This window comes from Ovis aries, chromosome 2 (assembly GCF_016772045.2).
Source record: "Ovis aries strain OAR_USU_Benz2616 breed Rambouillet chromosome 2, ARS-UI_Ramb_v3.0, whole genome shotgun sequence".
Classification (NCBI taxonomy): domain Eukaryota; kingdom Metazoa; phylum Chordata; class Mammalia; order Artiodactyla; family Bovidae; genus Ovis; species Ovis aries.
Window position 1 is genome coordinate 223,041,549 of NC_056055.1, and position 9,400 is coordinate 223,050,948.

The 9,400-nt window shown below is 35.9% G+C and overlaps 1 non-coding gene across 1 annotated transcript; it reads right to left on the minus strand.

Moving 5' to 3' along the window:
- Positions 1–677: 677 nt before the first annotated feature.
- TRNAS-GGA (transfer RNA serine (anticodon GGA)) lies at positions 678–750 on the minus strand. The gene has a single exon. It is a non-coding gene; the product is annotated as a tRNA-Ser (tRNA).
- Between the last annotated feature and the right edge of the window lie 8,650 nt (positions 751–9,400).

Below are 9,400 nucleotides of genomic sequence, written 5' to 3' on the forward strand. Positions count from 1 at the left end.
GCTGCAATTACCATCTGCAGTGATTTTGGAGCCCCCCAAAATAAAGTCTCTCAATGATTCCACTGTTTCCCCATCTATTTGCCATGAAGTGATGGGACCAGATGCCATGATCTTAGTTTTCTGAATGTTGAGTTTTAAGCCAAACTTTTCACTCTCCTGTTTCACATTCATCAAGAGGCACTTTAGTTCTTCACTTTCTGCCATAAGGCTAGTGTCATCTGCATATCTGAGGTTATTGATATTTCTCCCAGCAATCTTGATTCCAGCTTGTGCTTCTTCCAGTCCAGCATTTCTCATGATGTACTCTGCATAGAAGTTAAATAAGCAGGGTGACAATATACAGCCTTGACACACTCCTTTTCCTATTTGGAACCAGTCTGTGGTCCCATGTCCAGTTCTAACTGTTGCTCTTGACCTGCATATAGTTTTCTCATGAGGCAGGTCATGTGGTCTGGCATTCCCATCTCTTTAAGAATTTTCCACAGTTTGTTATGATCCACACAGTCAAAGGCTTTGGCATAGTCAATAAAGCAGAAGTGAAGTGAAGTGAAGTGAATTCGCTCAGTTGTGTCCGACTCTTTGCGACCCCATGGACTGTAGCCCACCAGGCTCCTCCCTCCGTGGGATTCTCCAGGCAAGAGTACTGGAGTGGGTTGCCATTCCCTTCTCCAGGGGATCTTCCTGACCCAGGGATCGAACCTGGGTCTCCTGCATTCCAGGCAGACGCTTTAACCTCTGAGCCACCAGGGAAGCCCCAATAAAGCAGAAGTAGATATTTTTCTGGAACTCTCTCACTTTTTCAATGATCCAACAGATGCTGGCAATTTGATCTCTGCTTCCTCTGCCTTTTATAAAATCAGCTTGAACATCTGGAGTTTCACCATTCACGTACTGCTGAAGCCCGGTTTGGAGAATTTTGAGCTTTACTTTGCTAGCGTGTAAGATGAATGCAATTGTCCGGTAGTTTGAGCATTCTTTGACATTACCTTTCTTTGGGATTGGAATGAAAACTGACCTTTTCCAGTCCTGCGGCCACTGCTGAGTTTTCCAAATTTGCTGACATCCTGAGTGCAATACTTTCACAGCATCATCTTTTATGATTTGAAATAGCTCAAGTGGGATTCCACCAACTCCCCTAGCTTGTTCGTAGGTGTCTAACTCTTTGCAACCTCATGGAGTGTAGCCCTTCAGGCTCATCTGTCCATGGGTGATTCTTCAGGCAAGAATTCTGGAGAAGGTTGCCATGTCCTTCTCCCTGGGATCTTCCCAACCCAGGAATTGAACCAGGGTCTCCTGCATTGCAGACAGATTATTTACCAGCTGAGCTACCAGAAAAGCCCAACAGAAAGAAAGGACCCCATAAATGTTTATTGAATTGAAGTATATCCCAAAAGATATTTTTAACATAATTTTTCTTATTTATATAAGGAGAAATGTCTTTGAGTTAAACTAAATATAAAACAAAATGCATTTGAAACAGTATTTTTTACATAAAATTCTATTTCATCGCTACTTTGGAAAGATCTTGGGAAAACTGTGGCCATGACAAAAAACACTTCCCAACCTAACCTGAAGGGACTGAACACTACTAAAAAGAGGACAATGAAGTTAAAGGATGAGAATCTTCCTAACAAAGGAAGGCAGTAGTAAGACTTTGAATTTTGGGGAGGTTTGAGTACTTAAAACTAAGCCAATGGAATTAAATGAAATTGGATCAACAAGACAATAACCCCTATGTATCTAGTTAAAAGGTATGGTGGCTTTGCCTTTTATTTTCATTGGCATTTCTATTAGAATGGCAAATATATAGTGAGAAAAGGTAAAAGCACCTTTGACTTTGTTTTCCTTGTTATTCTCCAATCAGTGATCCAAGCAGTAGACTCTCTTTTTATAAATGTGAGCTCTGTTTAAAAATCAAAATTTGTTCAAACACAAAAATTGTATGGTGAGCACTGGTTTACAAAAGTAAGACACAGTGCATGCATGCGTGCTAAATTGCTTCAGCCGTATCTGACTCTTTGCAATCCTTTGGACTGTAGCCCAACAGGTTCTTCTGTCCGTGGGATTCTCCAGGCAAGAATACCGGAGTGGGTAGCCAGGCCCTCCTCTCAGGGATCTTCCCAACCCAGGAATCGAACCTTCATCTCTCATGTCCCTTGCATTGGCAGGCAGTATGGTGTATTAATTTGTTTTAATTAGACAGTGACAGTCACATGAGGGTATGTCACACATATCTATTTGTGTAAGCCCTTCCCTTCTCCTCTTGTTTGCTCTCCTACCATAAGGCCGCTCAATGAGACATTTGGTCGATTTGGGCTTCTTTACAATGGAACCTTCCTAGGAATCCTATTGTAGAAACATAAACTATGACGACATGGAAGAAAGATTTAGATAAATGTGATAATAAACTGAGAAGCACCAAATGTTATCAATTAACTTTATTTTCTTGAGCTTTTAAAGAATGCAGTGTGCTTTTTGTGTTTGCATTTGTAGAGCACTGCTGGGAAAGGGGGCCAATGTCACATTTTCTATTGGTAGATTCATTGCAGTTTATCAACACACGCGTATACAGAGAGGATCCGACAGTTTAAGTAACATGCTCCTTTCGTGTTTATCCTGCATCCAAACTCTTTGTTCTTCATGTTTCTAGGGTTTATATTTGTTCAGTTTCAGGCTTTATTGATTCCCTGTCCTAATTCTGTTGATGGTTTAATGATGGATTAATCTACTTTATGCATATAATTTCTCTAATTCACTAATAAAATGGAGCACTTTCTTTAACACGGTTTTTCTTTTTTCGTGTGTGTGTGACTATTTAAATTTATTTATTTATTTTTTTATATTTAATTTATTTTTTTGTTTTTGTTTTTTTATTTTAAAATCTTTAATTCTTACATGCGTTCCCAAACATGATCCCCCTTCCCACCTCCCTCCCCATATCAAAACTATAACATAATTTGTCTTCTCCTCATACTTTTGACATTGTTGGAGTGTTTGATATGGATAGAAAAACAAAGTGGCATGAATTATTTCAAATGTCCTAAAAAGTTAAAACAAGCAAGCCTTTAATAATCCACAAGTCAGATATCATAAGGAAACTTACTTTTTTGTAAAGTTATGACCTCAGAGCCATAAACCCTTACCTTCCAAGGGTGTAAAACAAATTATAAAAAGACTAAGCCTAAATTCTCAAGGTGTTAAAACAAGTTTATATCCTAAGAATTTTATTTTATTTTTGCATCAAGTCATTAATGTAGCCTTGTTTTACCTACTGACATAGTTCCTTAGTATGAACTACTTAATGACATCATCATTAACTTGGTTTCCATTTAATCTTCTCAATGTGTTAGTTTTTATAGCACAGAAGTTATATTTAGAAACTTGTTAGTGTCATTATCCATGGATATTCTTTTCTGGACAAATCTCAAGGTAAATTTCTCTTCCTAATGTGAAAATTGCATTCCTCTTTTTACATTACCTTTTCCCTCTCAGTCTGGAGAGAAGAAACAGCTGTCATTTCTACAGATTTGTAATATTGAAGTCTATGAAACATGCCTTATAAATAAATTCACTGAAAATTCTTTGAGAAGCAGTAAAGCTTTGCTCTGATTCTTGAGTCTAAACCAAGAATCTGAGTGATTTACAAACTGACCTCAGTTGAAAGCCACTGCAGTTTTGTTGGTTCTCTCTTTCAATAATTTTGTAAAGCTCATATTCATATTCAGAGTTGAATAACAAAGCTGTTAAGCTCCTTACATTTCTATTTCTCTAGCAGTTGTACTGAATAACTTATTTAAGTCACTGCCATATTTATTGCACCACTGAAAACCTGGCATTTGTAAATATTTCTTATTTTTATGGGGTGATTATAGGGTGCTATGCCTTACACAAAATTCTCTTACAAGATTTTTCTATTCGTTGGCTAATACGTAAAGTATTCGGCATCCTCATTTTTTTTTTCAAAATTTAAAAGATCAAAATTAAATTAAATTTAAAAAGGAACATAATGGCATTCCCAAACCAGTACAATATGAAAAATGAAAGTTGCTGTGCTCTTTTAATACTAAAGTTGACTAAATTCTCTTAAAACTGTCAGAATCTTTAGTCCCTTTCAACTGAGACTACAAGTCCAGCAAACAGTTCAAATTTACCCAAGTTAAAATTTAGTCAAATCGTAAAGGATTATATCCTATCTACTGCAAAATGCTGCCTGGAATTTCAATAACTACAGACACAACCTACACCTTGACCTTATTTCAAAGACAAAATTTCTAAAAGGATAATCTTCAAACTGAAAGAAGGGTCCTAAATAACTAGCATTAGTAAAATCTTTAGCAATTTAAGATATTCTATGCTATGGACCAAGCACAAAATCAGGCCAGAATGCATTTATAACATGTTGCATTTATCTTTAAAAAATGTTTTTCTGGGTAATTATGTTTTAACACCTTTTTTTTTTCTGAGACAATAGTCATAAAGTATTCTTTCCTTGTTGCCTTTATATTTCACAATTTTGTACTTATTTTTATTTTTTTCCAGTTATATTATTGTGTATATGCTATAGTTATTTATTTTTATATGAATAAACTTTTTTATTTTGATATTTAACTACACGTCTTACATTTGTGTGTATGCTGTACACGGGTCAGGCTCAGTGCAAAGAAAACTACCAAGTCTGGATTTGAAAGTGAAATCAAAGAGGGTTAAATGAAAAATACAAACAGGAAGGAAATGATGTACGTGAAGCAAAACAACTGTAAAGAGATTTCATTTTTTAATAAATTAACAACAAAACTGTTTACGTTTACCTTCCCCTTATCGTCAACTGCCCTGTTATCTGCCTTCCTTGAAGAAATGGTACATATCTCAAGTCTTTTAATTTTTAATATGACTTCCTCATGGTGAATGATAATAATTAAAAAGAAAATATTCATGATAAATCGAGTCAGTGTATCAGCCAAGTTATTATATTAATCAGTGTTTCAGAGGTAAACAGCCCACTCAAACGGGCCAACTGAAGAAGAGTTTCTTAGTGAAGGAACCATTTATAAAGTGTTGACTAGTTTCAATGACACCGAAAAGGAAGGTGAAACTGACACCAGGGAGCAACACCACAGAGTGAGGCCTAAAGAGTGAAGAGAAAGAGGGAACAGCTACTGAGATCTGGAGAGAACTTTCTGGACAAGAGACACCTGGCACCAAAGCCTTGGCCCTGGATAGAGGGATACAAGCATGGTCAGTCAGACCCAGAGCCAGGAAGGGAAAAAGCTAAGAAAATAGGCACTGTTCTTATTCTCTGAAGTTTCTGCAATGCTTGTTGAGAGCCACAGCTGACCAGAAGCCAGACAGCAGGGGCACCCAATGAGTGAAGTCCACGGACACCCATTTCCCGAGATCCAGAGCCAAGCAGAGTCTGATAAATAAGCCCAAGGATGTAATGTAAAGCTTGATGACTATAGTAGATAATGCCATCTCATATATTTGAAAGTTATTAGTAGATCTTAAATGTCCTCATCATGAGGGGGAATAATTATAACTGTGTGGCAATGGGTGTTAATTAGACTTATGGTGATGATCATTTTACAAAATAAACAAATATTGAATCACTATGTTGTACACCTGATACAAATATAAGAGTATATGTCAATTATACCACAATTTTAAAAAATAGTTCTTATCCAACACAGGCACTCTTGGTGGCTCAGAGGTTAAAGCATCTGCCTGGAATGCTGGAGACCCAGGTTCGATCCCTGGGTAGGGAAGATCCTCTGGAGAGGGAAATGGCAACCCACTCCAGTACTCTTGCCTGGAGAATCCCATGGAGGGAGGAGCCTGGTAGGCTTCAGTCCATGGGGTCGCAAAGAGTCAGACACGACTGAACAACTTCACTCATCCAACATAGGCAAATCCATATAGAGGAAAGCAGATTACTAGTTACCAGAGGCTGGTAGTGGAGGGGCAATGGGCTGTGACTGCCTAGTAGGGTTTTCTTTTAAGGTAATACTAAAGAACAGTGGTGCTGTGCTCCGTTTTGTCTGGCTCTTTGCCACACCATGGACTGTAGTCTGACAGCCTCCTCTATTCAGGGGATTTTTCAGGGAAGAATACTAGAGCAGGTTGCCATTTCCTCCTCCAGGGCATCTTCCTGACTCAGGGATCAAACTCACGTCTCCTGTGTCTCCTGCATTAGCAGATGGGTTGTTTACCTGCTGAGCCTTTGGGGGAAGCTCATCATTCCTATACAACAACTTACCAAAAAAAAAAAAAAAAAGAAAGAAAGAAAGAAAGAATCTGTCCACATCAAATATAAGACGATTCTATTTTGTATTTGCCTTGAAAATTAGGAATTTTTGCTTTAAGTGGATCAAATTGATCTGATTAATAACTGCTACTTAAATTGACACAAATCCAAGAACAATCCCATTGACCTGGATAAAAACATTTGCAAATTTGTGCACTCTTTACAAAAAGTTCATGTGCACATTTCAAGCTTAGAGATTTTGCTTTAAAAAACAGCTCCTCTTCATAATCTAGTCCTTTTCTACTGATTTTCCTTGATGGTAAACCAATTACATCACTGAAGTGTCTTTTTCCTTAGAGTTCAGTAGCTGTTTCTAGCGTGGGAATAGAGAGATTAAACATATTTGAGAGCTAAGCTCCAATTTACATGAACTCAATTGTGGTTAAAGCAACTAAATAAAAGTACTGAAGTATAAGACTTTTATGGCTCACATGAGGAAATGATTCCAAACCACTGTTTTCTCTAACAAGAAATTCCTTCAGTGTATTTTGGAAACAATTCTATAAATGTCAGTATGTTTTATGCTAATTCTTCATATACAATGCATTAATTTTATAGGGATTTAAATCATCAAGTTTTATTATTCCTTTTACATTGTGTATTTCGTTGAGAAAAAACATGACTCCTTGATTTATCTTTGTACAATACTTCAATTGTTGAATGGTATAGGGCTTTTAATAAAGTGGTCAGGTACTGAAGAATCGAGTCCACTGATAACTTTTGTACAGGTGTCAAAACTTAGACCTTCATCCAAATATGTATGCCGTCATTAGATGAATAATTTCCTTTAAATGGGGAGACTGTTGTTAGTGGCTTTAAGCTCCCTTCCAGATCTGACATTCTATTTTCCACTTACAACTTTGCTTTTTTGATGCATACAAACTTACATACACAGTCTCATTGGATACTGAATCCTTAAGATACTCCTCTAGGCCACGAGGAGTGTCTTCAGGATTTTCCTTAAGATTTTCACTGTTTCACAAATGAGGAAACCAAGATTTACGAGATTTTCACAACACCGAAAGTGAACTCAAGTTTCCTTCTTCTAATTCTACAACTACTACACCATCAAATCCAGAATTGTATTCTGTAGATGGATAAACACTCTTTACCTGTATTCCAGGGAAGATAAACCTGTAATATCTAAAAATTTCCTTTTAAGCTTTAACTTCTGGATCAAAAAGTAGTTTAGCATATTGGACTAAATTAAAGAAGACTAATAAACATAGGTTTCATTTTGCCAGTCTCTGTCCCTTATAGATGAAAACAGTCTTTATATTAAAATTATTTGTTAATATCTGCAAAAGCAAAAATTTACCACTGCTTAGATTTTAGCATATGACCTCTGAATACTGTATCATGTTTCTTTTTATAAGATGTAGAATTTCACTTTTAATGGGAGAAATGTAATGTGAACACTTTCCTTTGACTATATTTTACTGACATAGCTTGCAATATATATTCATGTTGTTTAATTTCAAAAGCATGTTATGATTTTCTTAGCTAATTTCTTCTTGCTAATCCTTTCAGTTGTTTTCTTTTTTTCAGAGAAACAAATTCTGTTATTAAAACATTTCCATAGTTTAGATAGCTTTCTTGAGTTACAGTCCTACAAAGAAAATTACTGGTAAAAGAGTTTGTGCATTTTTAAGACTTTTAAAAATCCTTGGTTAAAATTTTCCCCAGGAGTTTTGTGAAATTTATACTATGAAATACAGTGCCTGATGTTTCTTAATTCCCAATATCTTTGTCAATATTTTTAAATGTTTAATATTTGTCAGTTTGATAGTTGAAAATGGTTTCTTTTCATTGGCATAATGACAGTGATAATCAATGTTTTTTCCTGTCTGTGTGTATGCACTGGTTGACTGTGTTCATTTTTTGGGTATGCATTTATTTCATTTTCTCTGTGAAAGATTTGGTTTTACATTTAGAAGTGTTTTTCCTAGTCATTATTATATAAATATTTATGTACACTTTCTTGTAGTTCTATAATTTAATTTTGATGTACATGTAATTTTAACGCAGCTGGAATACATCTTGGTGTATATGCATTTCTGATTGTTCTCTATTCCTCTTTAAAGCTTATTATATGGATTGTAATGACAGCATCATTTGTTAAAAAAATCATCTTGAATTCAAAATGCTCTATTTATGACATATTAAATACTTATGTATAAATGAATTTGCATAAATATCTGTTCTTTCCCATGAATCACATTTATCATTCTGAACCTACTCCCATACTGTTAATAGCTGCTTTATAATCTATTTCTTCCCCATGGAAAAAGTCCTGCAATGCTCTTTTTCTTTTAAATTATTTTTAGTTTTATTTTCAGAAGAAATTCAAAACCATTTTGTCATCTTTCATAAAAAGCTCCTTTGGGACATTAATCAGAATGATATTAAAGTTAAAATTGATTTGAGAAACTGGATAATCCTCTAGTTAATTAGTACTAACTAGCTTACTCATATTAGTTCATGTATTTGTTTGTTCATTCAGCAGTTCTTAACTTGGCTTTTTCCCCCTATTCTCCCAGGACTGTATCTGACATCAAAAAAGGCAGCAGTCTGGGAAAACAGACTAGTTAGCTAGGAATTTTAGGTTAGTTCCTGACATTCACCAGTAACTCTTGATGGAGTCCTAGTGGTCCTCACACTTATGGGGGTATCAAAATCCCTTAAAGAACTTGATAAAAAGACCAACGTCAGAGCTGATTCAGTTTCAGGGAAACTGGGCCTCTGTTTTGTTATCTCTCAGGGTGAGTCTTAAACATATGCAAGTTTTAGAACTATTGTCTTAATCTCTAAAATTAAATGTCAGGGGACATTAAATTTCAGGTACCTAATTAAGGATAATAGTAATATTCATGAAGCACTCTTGTAAGTTCTTTTTCAAAGAATAAGTAACTTAATTCTCATAACCAAATCATGTAGTGGCACTACTACTGTCCCCATCTTACAGGTTAGGGGCGAGAGGCTCAGTTAGCAAAGTGCAGTAATATGCCTGGAGCAATGGCTGGGAGCTATCACACGCAGGATGGAAACCCAGGTCACCTCTCTTGCCTTGATCTTTGTGCTATATCCGGTATCACCTCT